The sequence below is a fragment of the Rattus norvegicus genome, chromosome 14, assembly GCF_036323735.1.
Source record: "Rattus norvegicus strain BN/NHsdMcwi chromosome 14, GRCr8, whole genome shotgun sequence".
In the NCBI taxonomy this organism is placed as follows: domain Eukaryota; kingdom Metazoa; phylum Chordata; class Mammalia; order Rodentia; family Muridae; genus Rattus; species Rattus norvegicus.
The window spans coordinates 897,734-916,891 of NC_086032.1; the positions used below are offsets into that span (position 1 = coordinate 897,734).

The 19,158-nt window shown below is 37.8% G+C and overlaps 1 pseudogene; it reads right to left on the reverse strand.

The window, feature by feature from the left end:
- Window positions 1-2,396: 2,396 nt before the first annotated feature.
- On the reverse strand, window positions 2,397-18,619 carry LOC134481889 (vomeronasal type-2 receptor 116-like; annotated as a pseudogene).
- Window positions 18,620-19,158: the final 539 nt, after the last annotated feature.

The window sequence follows — 19,158 nt, forward strand, 5'->3', positions numbered from 1 at the left end:
AAAGTATACACATACACACAATAATTCAAAGAATTTGTGTTACTTGGATTAATAAGAATTGCCCAAGATCCACAGTCTGGGATGAATTTCATGAATTTCAGTATCATGTAGGAGAAATCATATTTCTAGTCATTGTATAGGGGAATTGAAAATACTGTGAAAACTGTGTTGTGACCATTCATCTTAAATGTCTCCAAGAACTTATGCCCTTTTAGTGAATGCACCCTACACTTCAGCTTCAGGACATAGAAGTACTAAGCTGTAACTCACCAGGAAGTTTCCTTCCTGTGGAACATCATTCAGCTTAAATAAGGTGTTATAAAATCATCCAAGAGAGAAAAGAAAATCCATGTCCTACCCAGCTTTAAAACTGCTGAATCACTACAAAGCCTAGAATGAATACACATATTCTATAGGTGTGTCAAGTATGATATTGGGATAACCAACACCTGTGTAATTGTCCTTAAGATACTCAACAGGAACAAAAATGTGTTTGACTGTAAATTGAGTAAGAACCTTTAACTACTGATGTCTTTGAGCCTAAAGGAAAACCAAATAATGCTACTTCTGTAAACCAAACTAATTCTTTTTTTAATCACTTCGAATTTTTTGTTGGTTATTTTATTCATTTACATTTCAAACATTTATCCCCTCAGTTTCTTCTTGACTTACCTTCATCCCATACTTCTGCTTCGATGAGTAAGCTCCTCAACACACCCACCCACTCTTGCCTCACTGCCCACTCATTCCCCAACAATGGGTCATCTATCCTTCATAGGACAAATCGCCTCCCTTCCCGTTGATGCCAGATAAGTTCATGCTCTGATACATATTCGCTGAAAGCATGTGTCCCTCAATGTGTACTCTTTGGTTAATGATTTAGTCCCTGGGAGCTCTGGAAGGTCTGGTTGGTTGATATTGTTGTTCTTCCTACTTGGTTGCAAAGCTCTTTAGTTCCTTCAGTCCATCCCCTAACTCCTCCATTGGGGTCCCCATGCTCAGTCCTATGGTTGGCTGTGAGTATTGGCATCTGTATTGGTCAGGCTCTAGCAGAGTATCTCATCCCTTAACTGGAGACTGTGCCTACCCTCTGGATATGGGCTCTACAGGTTCTCTCTCCACTTTATTAGGTATTTCAGGTAATGGGTCCTAGGAGTCTCTTGCTTTCCTGGCATTTGTGACTTTATGTTGGCTTCTCCCAGTTCCCAATCACCCATTGTTGCACACCTCTGTTCAATTTACTGACCTTCTCTACATGTCCTTACCTGGTACTCCGTCCCCTTTTCCCCTCCCTGTCCTCTCTTCCTCACAAGTCTCTTTAACACTCTACCTCCAGTGATTATTTTGTTTGCCCCATCTAAGTAAGACAGAAGCATCTTCACATTGGTCTTCCTTCTTCTTGAGCTTCTAAAGGTCTGTGTGTTATATTTTAAGTATTCCAAGCTCTTTATCTAATGTATACTTATCAGTGAGTACATGTTATGTATGTTCTTTTGTGACTGAGTGTCCTCATTCAAGATGATATTTTCTAGTTCCATCCAATTTCATGAAGTTATTGGGTTTTTTTTCAAGTCATTGTTTTTAATAGCTTAGTAGTACTCCATGTGTAAATATACCAGATAATATTTGTTGATGCCAAGAAGTACTTGCTGGAAAAGAGCCAGATATAGCTGGTCCCTGATGCTCTGGCAGAGCCTGACAAATACAGAGGCAAATGCTTGCAGCAAACAATTTGACTGAGCATGGTATCCACAATGGAGAAATTATAGAAAAGAGTGCAGAAGCTGAAGGGGTTTGGAACTCCATAAGAAGAACAAAATCAACCAAACAGAACCCCAACAGTCCACAGGTCTAAACCACCAACTAAAGAGTACACATGGAGGGACCCATGTCTCCAGCTGCATATGTAACAGAAGATGAACTTGTCAGCATCAGTAGACAGAGAGGCCCTTGGTCCTGTGAAGGCTGGATGCCGTAGTATAGAAGAGTGCCAAGGTGGAAAGGCAGGAGTGGGTGTGTGAGTGGAGCACCCTTATATAATCAGTGGTAGGAGGGACATGCTAGGGACTTTCTGGAGGGGAAACTGACTGAGAAAGGGAACAACATTTGAAATGTAAATATATAAACGATCCATTTCTTACCTATATTCCTACAAGCCGAAGTGATGCAAACAATTCCTCAATTGAAATGTCCTATTTTAATAGGTTTTTGAGCTCATGAATGAAATGTTTTCCACCAAAACCTATTAACTGGTATTACTTTAGGGAGTGCTATCTTGTGATATAAGTACTATCTTTATATATTACTTAAAATTTTTCCATGATTGAGAGTACTTTTAAGACAAAGCAAAACAGATATTTTGAGTATTATGTAATATTTTGAAAGTAGTAAACTTTTTACTTCTGAGGAAAATTTAAATCTGGTCTAACTAAAATAACATAACACTTTGGGAGAAAGATACAACCGAGCAACCCTGCACTAGAAGCCAAAATGGAAAAGACCTCCACAACTACCATAACCTTCCTTCTGGTGCTGTGGTAGACAGGAAGGAAGGTGATCCATACACTGTAGAACACCAACATGCTGAATGTTAGGAACTTGGCTTCATTGAATCTGTCAGGAAGGTTCCTAGCCAAGAAAGCCACAGTGATGCTCCCCAGAGCCAAGGAGCCCAAATATCCCAGGGTAAAGTGGAAGGCAATGACTGAGCCTTTGTTGCAAATAATGATGGTCTTCCCATGTTCAGATTGTATGTCTCTGTCAATAAAGGGAGGAGATATTACCAACTAGATTCCACAGAGAACAAGTTGGATTAGGGTACAAATGGGAATGACCAAGTTAGGTGCCCCTGAGGCCAGCATCCCTCTCATCCTTCTGCCTGGAGCAGTGAGCTTGAAAGCCATGACCACAGTTACTGTTTTGGCCAACACTGCAGAAACAGCCACAGTGAAAAACACTCCAAATGTGGTCTGCTGCAGGATGCAGGTGGCCTTGTTGGGATGTCCAATGAAAAGCAATGAACAGAGAAAACAGAAGATGAGAGAGATGAGCAGGATGTAGCTGAGAATACAGTTATTGGCTTTCACAATGGGAGTATCCTTGTACTTCACAAAAGTGACTAGTACTAGAATTGTGATGGCTGAGAAGGACAGGGCCATGCAGCCTAGAGCCATCCCCAGTGGATCTTCATAAGCCAGAAATGACACAGTTCTTTGGACGCAGTAGGTCTGCTCTGAGTTGGCATATTTATCATCTGGACACCTCGCACACTGTTCCATATGTACTGCCAAACAACAATAAAGCCTCATAAGATGCCATAATCATGTAGTTAATAATTATGTATTTGTATTATTCAGAGGATAAATCAATAAATATTTTGGTGTTCAAAATCCATTCCACTCCTTATTTCTGTATGGAACACTGATTTAAAGTTGCCCTTAATTAACCTATGCTTTCTGATGGAACAACAAAACACCATCATAAGGAGTGGAACAGAAAAAAAAATTATGAAAAATTTTTTTAAATGTGATGAATAATAAAATGCATAATCTCAGATTATTTCATTTCTCAAAAAATAAATTCACTACTCACAGACATGGGCAGTATGCAAACATTGTTATCAATGCCAGTTGGTGAAATGCATTATGTACTTTGTGTTTTGAAAGTTGTGCCCTTTGTCTATATCTATACCTAGACACCAAAACATATAATTCCTCATGCAAATATTGTTTGTGTAAAGGAATATTGTCCTTCTTGAAGCTGTATGTCTCATAGACCTATGCAGTCCCCTCCTGTTGTGGTACGATCTCTTTCTTTCCAACTACACATTTCAAAGTTATGCATATTGAAGAATATAGCATGAAGGTTATGGATATTGACATTCATTCTTCTTTCCTTAGATTGTGATTAATGATAAGCACTATCGCATCTCTTGTTCATTCTTGAAATATTGACTCTTATCCTAATTCTTTGAAAAGAAACGTTTAATCCTTTAAGCCATGTACGCTATTAAAATATATTTCATTAAAGGACAACAGTTACCCAGACCATCTGGTCTTCTCAGATACTAAGCTGAGTGATAGAGGGAAAGATTGTGGACTGATCACATAGTCAATGTTCTTTGTGCAAAGGATCAGAGAAAAATAAACAGATACATAGATTATGCCTAAAACTTTTCTTTAAAAAATTGTTACACTTGTATGTCCCCTAAGTTTTTTCTGCATAATATAAAAGCAGTATCCGTTGTATTATGAGAGAAATGAGTAGTTTGTAGAAGATACTGCAGGTTATTTGCTGGGTCAAAAAGAAGCTGATATTATTTAACTGAATAAGTTCAGAAAAACAGAGATATTAGGTCTTCAGTTTCCATTTATGCCATATCACATTTCTAGTTCTTAAAGGGAATGTATTCTAATTCAACAATTTTCTTGTATATACTAGCATGTACCTGTCTCATTGGAAACCTCATTTTCTGGGCACTGAACGCAATCAAAGCAGCAGTCTGCTGTTTGTTTCTGATGAATTTTCCTGAATCCAGCAGTACATGTCGCACTACACATGGAAGACAGAACCTGAGGGAATATATTTATGTAATTATACATAAAATGTATACATATATGTATATCGTTAACAGATATGCTTATAGATATACATATAGGATATTAACAGATATGGATATACATATTCCACTGGTAACCAACATCACTTTACAATTTAATGCTCATTATTATTTTGCATTGTCCTGAAATGCATTGAATGTCAAACAATATTTACTATATCATGTAATATTATTTATGTGACATTTTAGGTTGTAGCCATTTAAAATTTTCCTTTCTAACCTGATTAATCCATAAGAAATATTTATGTTGCATCACTTTCTCTTTCAATAAATATAAACAAAAATAAAAGAACACTCAATTGTAAGAAGAGAGAACATAGGGCAAATCAAGGAAGAGTTGTTTGATGAATATGAATAAAGCATGTTATATAAAACCCCCATAAAATTAATGAAGTTTTTCTAAGTTTAAAAGAAAACCTTAAATTTGTGGAAGTATTTCTGTTAATGAATACATCTGTATTAACTAGGTTATAAATCTGTTCACACAGAATCAGGAAATTCCATTGTTTATATGTAGTCACAAGATTTTAATATATATATTTCTATAAATTTAATAAATTTAACTTTCTCATTATTAAATTTAGAGTTGTAATCTTGGGTGAACAAGCACTTGAACGCAGTCAAACATGGCATCCAGAGGTCTTTGATCCCTATGGCCAAATTTACATGAAGTTGAGAGTTATCAAATTTTGATGCTTGTAACTTAGGAGAGTCTTTTGTAGGAGTATCAGTAACCACAGAGCTGTTACAGCAGTGCCTCATGTTTTAAAATTTTGATATCCTGAAAAAATTAAAAATTGTGGTTTACCCACCAATGTTCCTTGTCTGGCCCACTCCAAGTCTTCAGATGTACGAAGTTGTTGATTATGTGGGAAACAAGGAAAATAGCTTGCTATTTTCACTTTTAATCCAAGGCCCTGTGGAAAATTCCAAATGATGAAAATGTCATACTCTGCACACTGATTTTCCCTATGGTTCATGTTCACCAGTTCTCCAACAGGGTTAGTAAATACCCTGGTTTTCAGCAGGGAAGACACCTAAATGAGATGCAACATTAGATGATTACATACACATATCAATATAGGGAATGCCAAATTGAGGGTGTCTTCTAAAATTTAATGACTTTCAGAAAAGACAACTTTTTAAAATAATCATATGTAGTAAAATACAGTATAACTCATTGATTTATAAAAATCAATATGTTTACAGCCATCCATTTAGACAAGATGGATGAAGCAAAGAAGTGCAGGCCGACAGGCCGGATATAGATCGCTCCTGAGAGACACAGCCAGAATACAGCAAATACAGAGGCGAATGCCAGCAGCAAACCACTGAACTGAGAACGGGACCCCCGTTGAAGGAATCAGAGAAAGAGCTCGAAGAGCTTGAAGGAGCTTGAGACCCCTTATGAACAACAATGCCAAGCAACCAGAGCTTCCAGGGACTAAGCCACTACCTAAGGACTATACATGGACTGACCCTGGACTCTGACCTCATAGGTAGCAATGAATATTCGAGTAAGATCACCAGTGGAAGGGGAAGCCCTTGGTCCTGCTAAGACTGAACCCCCAGTGAACGTGATTGTTGGGGGGAGGGAGGCAATGAGGAGAGGATGGGGAGGGGAACACCCATAAAGAAGGTGAAGGGGAGGGATTAGGGGGATGTTTGCCTGGAAACCGGGAAAGGGAATAACACTCGAAATGTAAATAAGAAACACTCAAGTTAATAAAAAAATAAATAAAAATTAAAAAAAAATCCGGTTGCTAAGTATGGAAAGAAGAGGAGTGGATGGTTGAAAGGAAGGTTGTCAGTTGGAGAGGGGGATGAGGGGGATTGGGATAAAAACGACTAAAATATGTTATATATTTCAATGTATTACTTATTGCTTATTAAAAATGTACAAAAAAGAAAACATAACAAAAAAGACACTAGAAAAAAAAAACAACAAAAAAAAAAACAACCTAACTCTAACAGGCTCCAGAGAGCAAAATCAAAAAAAAAATGAGCCTCAAGAGTCTAGAAGTTGTGAATTATAATTATTAATATTTGTCTAAACTATGAATGCTTTGCTCAGGGCTGGAGAAATGGCTCAGCCCATTTCTGAGAACACTGACTGCTCTTCCAGAGGTCCTGAGTTCAATTCCCAGCAACCATATGGTGGCTCACAGCCATCTCTGTAATGGGATCCGATGCCCTCTTCTGGTGTGTCTGAAGACAGAAACAATGTATTTACATACATAAAGTAGATAAATCTTTTTTTAAAAAAAAAATCGATATGTCTTGTATTAATGTTCAATGTTAAAATATGCTAAAAAATGATTACCAGAGAAGAAGTAACATGGTATGTGAGTGAGTGAGTGTGTGTGTGTGTGTGTGCGCCTGTGCACGTGTGTGTATTTGTGTGTATGTATGAGCTCTTGCATACATGTACATGTTTGTGAAAAATATTGAAAACAAACCCATGTATGTGAGATGAAGGGGAAGTCTGACTATCTTGTAGTTGTGGAAAGAAAGAATGGTAGGGGATCTTTCATGTACACACAATATACATGTATGAAATAAACATTGACTTAATACAATATACAGTCTTAATCATTTAGGTTTTATATCTAATTGTTAATTTAATAACAATTAATCACATCATAGGTAGCAACAATTCAGAAAATATTCTAAGAAAAATATTCTAGTCATCACTTAAGACCTTCATGATAAAACTCTTGGCTCCAATTTGAACTCACTTCTTAAAATGTTGAGACACATTCCCACAAAACTCACTAATATTCATAAAAATGTATTATCTTCTATTATATGTTGTCCCTGTAAGATATATAGAAATGTATAGATATAGATATAGATCCATGTAAAAGATTCATTATGGAGTTTTGTAATGTAGAAATCTTTCCAGTGAGAGAATGATCTATGACAAATATCCATGAATTATTCAGGGGCCATTTAAGAGATCACACTGATATATCTAAGCATAAGAAACTTTACCTGCTGACAGTCAGTGAATAATCCTTTGGATTCTGAAACTTTCTGAGACTCTACTTGTTGTAAAATGAGTTCATGGTAGGTGTGGGTCACAGCATACACAGCATTATACAGATTGTAACCTTCTTCACTCAGGACCACGTCAAATTTGTGCAGTGCTAACCATTCTAATATATTGTTGAATGTAAAATGATCCATTTTGCTATGTCTATTCTTGGAGATTGAGCAATTAAAATGATTCCACCCTAGCATAGAGTGAGAAATGTCTACTGGGTAATTAGAAGTGCTTATTGTTTGCATAACATTCCTAAATATAATCATTCCACTGTGGTGGTGTGCAAAAGTGACAGTCCCATGGAAGAAATCAAGGCTGAAATCTGTTTTATTTATGATGACATCCCATTGTGAGTTTGTGACCCAGATTCTTTGTGCACCTAAATATGCCCATCTTCTAAAGCTGACTTCTAGAGTAGAGTTCATTTCACCATAAATGATAACAACCTTTGCTGACGATGTCATAAGTTGTTTATCATATATCTTAGCCCTTGTCCTGTATATCTCCATGGTTTCTGGGATCACATTCACAAAAGCCAAACAGATCCCATGCCTTTGCATTTCTTCTCTCAAGTCTGAGAGAAACTGAATACCCTGGTCATTATCTAAGATGATCAGTCCTACCCAAGTCCATCCAAATTGAAGCATCAAGGATACCATGCCATGGGGCAAACATGTGTCTTTGATTGCTATCTGATGGACATAGGGAAACTGCTCATGGTCTCTTAGGTTAGAGTTAAGTGGTCCAAAGAAAACCTAAAGTATGTAAAAGAGGATGAAATATCCACATGAGAAATATAATTGTTACAGTGCTCAAACTTATATACAAATAATGTTATTCACCATAAGGATAGTAAGCTAGAAAGATCATGTATTATTCCTATTAGATTCTAGACAATTCCTGAGAAGTCTGAATATTCTAGAAAACAGTTTTCCCTGTTTGCCCATTAAATAGATGATCTGGGTATTTAATTATATACAATATATATAATTTAATTGTGTGTGTGTGTGTGTGTGTGCCACAGCACTCATAAATGTATGCTCACAAGTTTTCTTGTACGCACATGTAAATTGAAGGTAAAAGTTGTTAATTCATCCAGTGTCACACATTCTTACCTTTGGAGTCATGGAATGAACTGCCAGTTTTAAGGATGTTGTCCATGATGGCCCTGTAAGACCTATGTCACAACGGCGCCCTAGTCCACAGATATAATTAATAAAATGCCAACTATGATTTTGTTGTGAATGTATTTGATCCAGAACTCCCAATGTATCTTCACACATTCTATCACCAAGGGAGAATATCAAAGACATGTTGGGTAAAAGATCAGGATTCTTGTTGAGCTCATCAGTAGCAAAAAACATTACCAGAAAAAACTCATATTTTCTTGCTGATATTCTAAAACCAAACATAGTGATGATTAGGATAGATGTTTGAAACATACAATTTCAATTGCAGTAAAATTTGTAGTTTGAGACATGCTAAATTTCTTGAAATGTCTAAATGTCTTGAAATAAGCTTCATAATTTGGAGATCCTTAGAGCTGAATACAATGTAAGAATTCATAGACATAGGGCACTCTGATATGATGAATTTTGTTTTCATGAAAATCAATAAGGAGCTTGTTTTATCTTGGAAGGCCATCCTTGAACTAGATTACACTCCTATTGAGTAAGAGTGCTATAAAATAATCCTGGAGTCATAATTCCACAGATATATTTAAATCAAAAGCATGGTTTGAACCACATATGAAATAAGACATTCTCCTTAAATTTTTCATTATATAAATGTATTTTACACTTCAAATATTTAATATTTAGTAGTTTGAGAATAAAGAATACATCAAAAATTTTGTTCAACTTTTATATTCATATACTTTCATACCATAATAATATCATTAACACATAATTAATAATATCAAAAACTGAGAGTCCTATATCTAATGTGGAGTACTACATTGTTCCAAAACATGCAAATATTCGTTGGTAAGTAAGCATAGTAAAAGAGCATAAAATATTAAAAAATAATCATTAGGAAATATATTCAAAATCCATTATATGATACCAACTGACAAAGAGTGAGAGTATTCAAAATGCATTATTTAACTGTGTATATTGTCTAACAATCAGTTTACTTAAAAAGATTACCAGTGTTTCTATGAGGGAATTTATTTTATCAGTAAGAATATTTTACACATTTCAAAATAGAAAAAAGTCTTTGAAGTTAACCATTAGGAAAATGGTAATTTTATGCCCAGTGAGAAAAATTATCAATAATATTTCCATGATGCTTTTAAAGCATGGTATTAATATTCTCAACTGCTGATATTTATCAAACAGAAAACCTTTTTAAGATATATTTCATTTAAATATATTCATCCATTTCAAAATGCATGAAATGATACAATATACCACATAACCAGAATATTATCCTTTAGGCTCTCTTGCACATCAATTTAATGTTATCTTTTAGTGTTTTTTGCTATGTCAATTTTGTAAAAATAGAAATAAAACATATTGGATCGATCTTAACAACTCAGTCTTGCTAATTCTTTGATATCCTGTAAGAGATTTCTGAGCATAGAGATCATTTTTCCATATGAAATATGTTCATCTGCCCAAGCACAGTTGGCAGTTCATCTGTTACTATTTGCAATTACCTCTCATTAGGAATAAAAACACCAAACATGCTCTTCTGCTGAAATATGCACTTTTTAATTAAGAGTTTGGAGCTAAGTTTTTCTTTCTAAACCTGAAAAGTATGTTGACACTGTTCATACACTTGTAATTTTAAACCTTATTATGCCTTATAAAAGTGTGACTAATGAGAATTTCCATATTTTCCCAATTAGGTGTGGGATGATAGAGGTTACATCAGAAATGAAATTCCTACTGACCTAACACAGAAGAATAATAATGTGAAGCAACCATCACTATCAAAGTGTTCAGTGTGCTATGGCTAACAATTGGAAAACATATTCTTTAAATCTCAAAGACATGAAAATTAAATAAGAGATGGGGTGAAAGACAGAGACAGAAAAGAACAGGAAATCTCCATTCATGAAGAAAAGAAGTCCCATACACATTAACTAGCTAAAAGCTGAGTGATTTCAGAACTCATTCCCTCATGATCTACAGTCACCAATGATAGCATCTCATTCTGATGATATATTGAGTTAGCTAATAATCCACACGAAGTATATTTACTCTCCTAGATTTGTGCTGTTATATTTATTCACTAATTAATAGAAATATTGACCACCTATCTAATACTGATAATAAGCCTAATCCGTGACTGGGCATGTGTACAATTAGACCAAAAGATTATTCTGGTACCATAATATAAAACCGGGTACACTTTATCCACATTCAGTGGCAACTTTGGAATGGCAGGAAGGCTCATTTAAAGACTATTTTAAATGCAAAATGTAAGTATAATCTTAAATATATACGTAATATTATACATATAATCATGTGTGGTAGACACATACATACATACATACAAACAAACACACACACACACACACACACACACACACATACACACACATTTCAATGTATGAATGTATTCCCAACTGTTAGAGACCAAATTAGATAATATTTTTATGAAGTCCTTTAAATGCATGCTCACACAGGAATAGTTGGCAACAACTGAAGATAGGCAATGATATAGTCTCTTCATACTGAGTTCTTGCCAAAGATGAGGATTGTGAATTCAAGGCAGATGAATACACACCTTTCAACATATGAAATCCATCAAAAGGCAACAGATAGAATCCAGTCTCATTCATTGTCCAGCTTTCTGAACCGGAGCCCAATGCTGTAAAGCCAAACTAAACTGTCACACGATTGAAAGTATTAAAATAGTGATTGACATGATAATTAATTTTCAGTGCCTCCTGAAGGTACAGGGGAAAGATCAGGAGAGAACCCCACCATTTGTGTACACAGCTACATATTTTTAATTCATGACATTGAATCAGGAAATGAAGTTAATGACTTACCTAAAAAATTTTTTTTATTAACTTGAGTATTTCTTATATACATTTCAAGTGTTATTCCCTTTCCCGGTTTCCGGGCAAACATCCCCCTCCCCCCTCCCCTTCCTTATGTTTGTTCCCCTCCCAACCCTCCCCCCATTGCCGCCCTCCCCCCATAGTCTAGTTCACTGGGGGTTCAGTCTTAGCAGGACCCAGGGCTTCCCCTTCCACTGGTGTTCTTACTAGGATATTCATTGCTACCTATGGGGTCAGAGTCCAGGGTCAGTCCATGTATAGTATTTAGGTAGTGGCTTAGTCCCTGGAAGCTCTGGTTGCTTGACATTATTGTACTTTTGGGGTCTCGAGCCCCTTCAAGCTCTTCCAGTTCTTTCTCTGATTCCTTCAACGGGGGACCTATTCTCAGCTCAGTGGTTTGCTGGTGGCATTCGCCTCTGTATTTGCTGTATTCTGGCTGTGTCTCTCAGGAGCGATCTACATCCGGCTCCTGTCGGTCTGCACTTCTTTGCTTCATCCATCTTGTCTAATTGGGTGGCTGTATATGTATGGGCCACATGTGGGGCAGGCTCCGAATGGGTGTTCCTTCAGTCTCTGTTTTAATCTTTGCCTCTCCCTTCCCTGCCAAGGGTATTCTTTTTCCTCATTTAAAGAAGGAGTGAAGCATTCACATTTTGATCATCCGTCTTGAGTTTCGTTTGTTCTAGGGATCTAGGGTAATTCAAGCATTTGGGCTAAAAGCCACTTATCAATGAGTGCATAACATGTATGTCTTTCTGTGATTGGGTTAGCTCACTCAGGATGATATTTTCCAGTTCCAACCATTTGCCTACGAATTTCATAAAGTCGTTGTTTTTGATAGCTGAGTAATATTCCATTGTGTAGATGTACCACATTTTCTGTATCCATTCCTCTGTTGAAGGGCATCTGGGTTCTTTCCAGTTTCTGGCTATTATAAATAAGGCTGCGATGAACATAGTGGAGCACGTGTCTCTTTTATATGTTGAGGCATCTTTTGGGTATATGCCCAAGAGAGGTATAGCTGGATCCTCAGGCAGTTCAATGTCCAATTTTCTGAGGAACCTCCAGACTGATTTCCAGAATGGTTTTACCAGTCTGCAATCCCACCAACAAAGGAGGAGTGTTCCTCTTTCTCCACATCCTCGCCAGCATCTGCTGTCACCTGAGTTTTTGATCTTAGCCATTCTCACTGGTGTGAGGTGAAATCTCAGGGTTGTTTTGATTTGCATTTCCCTTATGACTAAAGATGTTGAACATATCTTTAGGTGTTTCTCAGCCATTCGGCATTCCTCAGCTGTGAATTCTTTGTTTAGCTCTGAACCCCATTTTTTAATAGGGTTATTTGTTTCCCTGCCGTCTAACTTCTTGAGTTCTTTGTATATTTTGGATATAAGGCCTCTATCTGTTGTAGGATTGGTAAAGATCTTTTCCCAATCTGTTGGTTGCCGTTTTGTCCTAACCACCGTGTCCTTTGCCTTACAGAAGCTTTGCAATTTTATGGGATCCCATTTGTCGATTCTTGATCTTAGAGCATAAGGCATTGGTGTTTTGTTCAGGAAATTTTTTCCAGTGCCCATGTGTTCCAGATGCTTCCCTAGTTTTTCTTCTATTAGTTTGAGTGTGTCTGGTTTGATGTGGAGGTCCTTGATCCACTTGGACTTAAGCTTTGTACAGGGTGATAAGGATGGATCGATCTGCATTCTTCTACATGTTGCCCTCCAGTTGAACCAGCACCATTTGCTGAAAATGCTATCTTTTTTCCATTGGATGGTTTTGGCTCCTTTGTCAAAAGTCAAGTGACCATAGGTGTGTGGGTTCATTTCTGGGTCTTCAATTCTATTCCATTGGTCTATCTGTCTGTCTCTGTACCAATACCATGCAGTTTTTATCACTATTGCTCTGTAATACTGCTTGAGTTCAGGGATAGTGATTCCCCCTGAAGTCCTTTTATTGTTGAGGATAGCTTTAGCTATCCTGGGTTTTTTGTTATTCCAGATGAATTTGCAAATTGTTCTGTCTAACTCTTTGAAGAATTGGATTGGTATTTTGATGGGGATTGCATTGAATCTGTAGATTGCTTTTGGTAAAATGGCCATTTTTACTATATTAATCCTGCCAATCCATGAGCATGGGAGATCTTTCCATCTTCTGAGGTCTTCTTCAATTTCTTTCCTCAGTGTCTTGAAGTTCTTATTGTACAGATCTTTTACTTGCTTGGTTAAAGTCACACCGAGGTACTTTATATTATTTGGGTCTATTATGAAGGGTGTCGTTTCCCTAATTTCTTTCTCGGCTTGTTTCTCTTTTGTATAGAGGAAGGCAACTGATTTATTTGAGTTAATTTTATACCCAGCCACTTTGCTGAAGTTGTTTATCAGCTTTAGTAGTTCTCTGGTGGAACTTTTGGGATCACTTAAATATACTATCATGTCATCTGCAAATAGTGATATTTTGACTTCTTCTTTTCCGATCTGTATCCACTTGATCTCCTTTTGTTGTCTGATTGCTCTGGCTAGAACTTCAAGAACTATATTGAATAAGTAGGGAGAGAGTGGGCAGCCTTGTCTAGTCCCTGATTTTAGTGGGATTGCTTCAAGTTTCTCTCCATTTAGTTTAATGTTAGCAACTGGTTTGCTGTATATGGCTTTTACTATGTTTAGGTATGGGCCTTGAATTCCTTTCTTTCCAGGACTTTTATCATGAAGGGGTGTTGAATTTTGTCAAATGCTTTCTCAGCATCTAATGAAATGATCATGTGGTTTTGATCTTTCAGTTTGTTTATATAATGGATGACATTGATGGTTTTCCTTATATTAAACCATCCCTGCATGCCTGGGATGAAGCCTACTTGATCATGGTGGATGATTGTTTTGATGTGCTCCTGGATTCGGTTTGCCAGAATTTTATTGAGTATTTTTGCGTCGATATTCATAAGGGAAATTGGTCTGAAGTTCTCTTTCTTTGTTGTGTCTTTGTGTGGTTTAGGTATAACAGTAATTGTGGCTTCGTAGAAGGAATTCGGTAGTGCTCCATCTGTTTCAATTTTGTGGAATAGTTTGGATAATATTGGTATGAGGTCTTCTATGAAGGTTTGATAGAATTCTGCACTAAACCTGTCTGGACCTGGGCTCTTTTTGGTTGGGAGACCTTTAATGACTGCTTCTATTTCCTTAGGAGTTATGGGGTTGTTTAACTGGTTTATCTGTTCCTGATTTAACTTCGATACCTGGTATCTGTCTAGGAAATTGTCCATTTCCTGAAGATTTTCAAGTTTTGTTGAATATAGGTTTTTATAGTAAGATCTGATGATTTTTTGAATTTCCTCTGAATCTGTTGTTATGGCTCCCTTTTCATTTCTGATTTTGTTAATTTGGACACACTCTCTGTGTCCTCTCGTTAGTCTGGCTAAGGGTTTATCTATCTTGTTGATTTTCTCAAAGAACCAACTTTTGGTTCTGTTGATTCTTTCTATGGTCCTTTTTGTTTCTACTTGGTTGATTTCAGCTCTGAGTTTGATTATTTCCTGCCTTCTACTCCTCCTGGGTGTATTTGCTTCTTTTTGTTCTAGAGCTTTTAGGTGTGCTGTCAAGCTGCTGACATATGCTCTTTCCTGTTTCTTTCTGCAGGCACTCAGCGCTATGAGTTTTCCTCTTAGCACAGCTTTCATTGTGTCCCATAAGTTTGGGTATGTTGTATCTTCATTTTCATTAAATTCTAAAAAGTTTTTAATTTCTTTCTTTATTTCTTCCTTGACCAGGTTATCATTGAGTAGAGCATTGTTCAATTTCCACGTATATGTGGGCATTCTTCCCTTATTGTTATTGAAGACCAGTTTTAGGCCGTGGTGGTCCAATAGCACGCATGGGATTATTTCTATCTTTCTGTACCTGTTGAGGCCCGTTTTTTGACCAATTATATGGTCAATTTTGGAGAAAGTACCATGAGGAGCTGAGAAGAAGGTATATCCTTTTGCTTTAGGATAGAATGTTCTATAAATATCCGTTAAGTCCATTTGGCTCATGACTTCTTTTAGTCTGTCGACATCACTGTTTAATTTCTGTTTCCATGATCTGTCCATTGATGAGAGTGGGGTGTTGAAATCTCCCACTTTTATTGTGTGAGGTGCAATGTGTGTTTTGAGCTTTAGTAAGGTTTCTTTTACGTATGTGGGTGCCCTTGTATTTGGGGCATAGATATTTAGGATTGAGAGTTCATCTTGGTGGGTTTTTCCTTTGATGAATATGAAGTGTCCTTCCTTATCTTTTTTGATGACTTTGAGTTGGAAATTGATTTTATTTGATATTAGAATGGCTACTCCAGCTTGCTTCTTCTGACCATTTGCTTGGAAAGTTGTTTTCCAGCCTTTCACTCTGAGGTAGTGTCTGTCTTTGTCTCTGAGGTGTGTTTCGTGTACGCAGCAGAATGCAGGGTCCTCGTTGGATATCCAGTTTGTTAATCTATGTCTTTTTATTGGGGAGTTGAGGCCATTGATATTGAGAGATATTAAGGAATAGTGATTATTGCTTCCCGTTATATTCATATTTGGATGTGAGGTTATGTTTGTGTGCTTTCATTCTCTTTGTTTTGTTGCCAAGACGATTAGTTTCTTGCTTCTTCTAGGGTATAGCTTGCCTCCTTATGTTGGGCTTTACCATTTATTATCCTTTGTAGTGCTGGATTTGTAGAAAGATATTGTGTAAATTTGGTTTTGTCATGGAATATCTTGGTTTCTCCATCAATGTTAATTGAGAGTTTTGCTGGATACAGTAACCTGGGCTGGCATTTGTGTTCTCTTAGGGTCTGTATGACATCTGTCCAGGATCTTCTGGCCTTCATAGTTTCTGGCGAGAAGTCTGGTGTGATTCTGATAGGTCTCCCTTTATATGTTACTTGACCTTTTTCCCTTACTGCTTTTAATATTCTTTCTTTATTTTGTGCGTTTGGTGTTTTGACAATTATGTGACGGGAGGTGTTTCTTTTCTGGTCCAATCTATTTGGAGTTCTGTAGGCTTCTTGTATGTCTATGGGTATCTCTTTTTTTAGGTTCGGGAAGTTTTCTTCTATGATTTTGTTGAAGATATTTACTGGTCCTTTGAGCTGGGAGTCTTCACTCTCTTCTATACCTATTATCCTTAGGTTTGATCTTCTCATTGACTCCTGGATTTCCTGTATGTTTTGGACCAGTAGCTTTTTCCGCTTTACATTATCTTTGACAGTTGAGTCAATGATTTCTATGGAATCTTCTGCTCCTGAGATTCTCTCTTCCATCTCTTGTATTCTGTTGGTGAAGCTTGTATCTACAGCTCCTTGTCTCTTCTTTTGCTTTTCTATATCCAGGGTTGTTTCCATGTGTTCTTTCTTGATTGCTTCTATTTCCATTTTTAATTCCTTCAACTGTTTGATTGTGTTTTCCTGGAATTCTTTCAGGGATTTTTGTGTCTCCTCTCTATGGGCTTCTACTTGTTTATTTATGTTTTCCTGGAATTCTTTCAGGGATTTTTGTGTCTCCTCTCTATGGGCTTCTACTTGTTTATTTATGTTTTCCTGGAATTCTTTCAGGGATTTTTGCGATTCTTTCAGGCATTTTTGCGATTCCTCCCTGTAGGCTTCTACTTGTTCTCTAAGGGAGTTCTTCACGTCTTTCTTGAAGTCCTCCAGCATCATGATCAAAAATTATTTTGAAACTAGATCTTGCTTTTCTGGTGTGTTTGGATATTCCATGTTTGTTTTGATGGGAGAATTGGGCTCCGATGGTGCCATGTAATCTTGGTTTCTGTTGCTTGGGTTCCTGCGCTTGCCTCTCGCCATCAGATTATCTCTAGTGTTACTTTGTTCTGCTATTTCTGACAGTGGCTAGACTGTCCTATAAGCCTGTGTGTCAGGAGTGCTGTAGACCTGTTTTCCTCTCTTTCAGTCAGTTATGGGGACAGAGTGTTCTGCTTTTGGGCGTGTAGTTTTTCCTCTCTACAGGTCTTCAGCTGTTCCTGTGGGCCTGTGTCTTGAGTTCAACAGGCAGCTTTCTTGCAGCAGAAAAGTTGGTCTTACCTGTGGTCCCAAGGCTCAAGTTCGCTCGTGGGGTGCTGCCCACGGGCTCTCTGCAGCGGCAGCAACGAGGAAGACTTGTGCCGCCGTTTCTGGGAGCTTCAGTGCACCAGGGTTCCAGATGGTCTTTGGCTTTTTCCTCTGGCGTCTGAGATGTGTGTGCAGAGAGCAGTCTCTTCTGGTTTCCCAGGCTTGTCTGCCTCTCTGAAGGTTCAGCTCTCCCTCCCACAGGATTTGGGTGCAGAGAACTGTTTATCCGGTCTGTTTCCTTCAGGTTCTGGTGGTGTCTCAGGCACAGGGGTCCTGCCGCTCCTGGGCCCTCCCCCACGGGAGCCCAGAGGCCTTATACAGTTTCCTCTTGGGCCAGGGATGTGGGCAGGGGTGAGCAGTGTTGGTGGTCTCTTCCGCTCTGCAGCCTCAGGAGTGCCCACCTGACCAGGCGGTTGGGTCTCTCTCTCACAGCGTCTGGGGGCAGAGAGCTGCTGCGGGCCGGGATCCGCGGGTGTGGGACTTCCTGTAACCACAGAACGTGCCCGGTCCTAGAGGAATTCTGCTTCCCTGTGTCCCAAGCTCACCAGGCAGCTTTCTTGCAGCAGAAAAGTTGGTCTTACCTGTGGTCCCGGGGCTCAAGTTCGCTCGTGGGGTGCTGCCCACGGGCTCTCTGCAGCGGCAGCAACCAGGAAGCGACTTACCTAAAATTAATAAGTTGATTATAAAAATTTTCTTCAGTAGGTTCCTCAAATGCCAAAAGAACAAAACCACAGTCACTTCGCAAATCTCCATCAGTCTCTTCACTACTCTTTATCCTCCAAAAGCAACTGGGTTCAGTCAAGCGGAACAAGATGAGAGAAAATTTCAGGATCAAATAGGCAATAGTGAAATCACACAGCTTCTTCATGTCTGCTAGGATCATGGATGGAACAGGTGTGAAATCTGATTCTTATGCAGACAAACATCACACACACACAAATCTCTGTGTCTGTTTTAATGCTATTGCTGTCTGGAAATCCACTTAGTTATATTCAACAGTTCCCTTTGCCATGCTCCCTGGATACAATGGAAAAATTCTGGCCTCAAGCTCTACATCTGAGGTCTGAAAACTTTTCATTAATACATTTCTGAAAACATGTTATGAAGATCATTTTCTCTATTCTCAGGTGCCCTGATTTCATTCATATCCACAGAATGATAATGTATATGAAATTTTTATTCCCAGGGACAATCTTTTCTTGGGCAGCTCAGACCAGATCATGTGTCTATATGTATGAACACAATGGATTTCATCAGAACTCCCATAGTAAGACAAGAGTTGAGAAAGGTATAAATGTCCTATGTCATTCAGACTTTGAGTTGAATCGTGGACATTATGTCTTCCATTGTCTAATATAGAGAAGGGCAACACATGCAACATTGAGTCAGTAGTTGAGCATTTGTGAG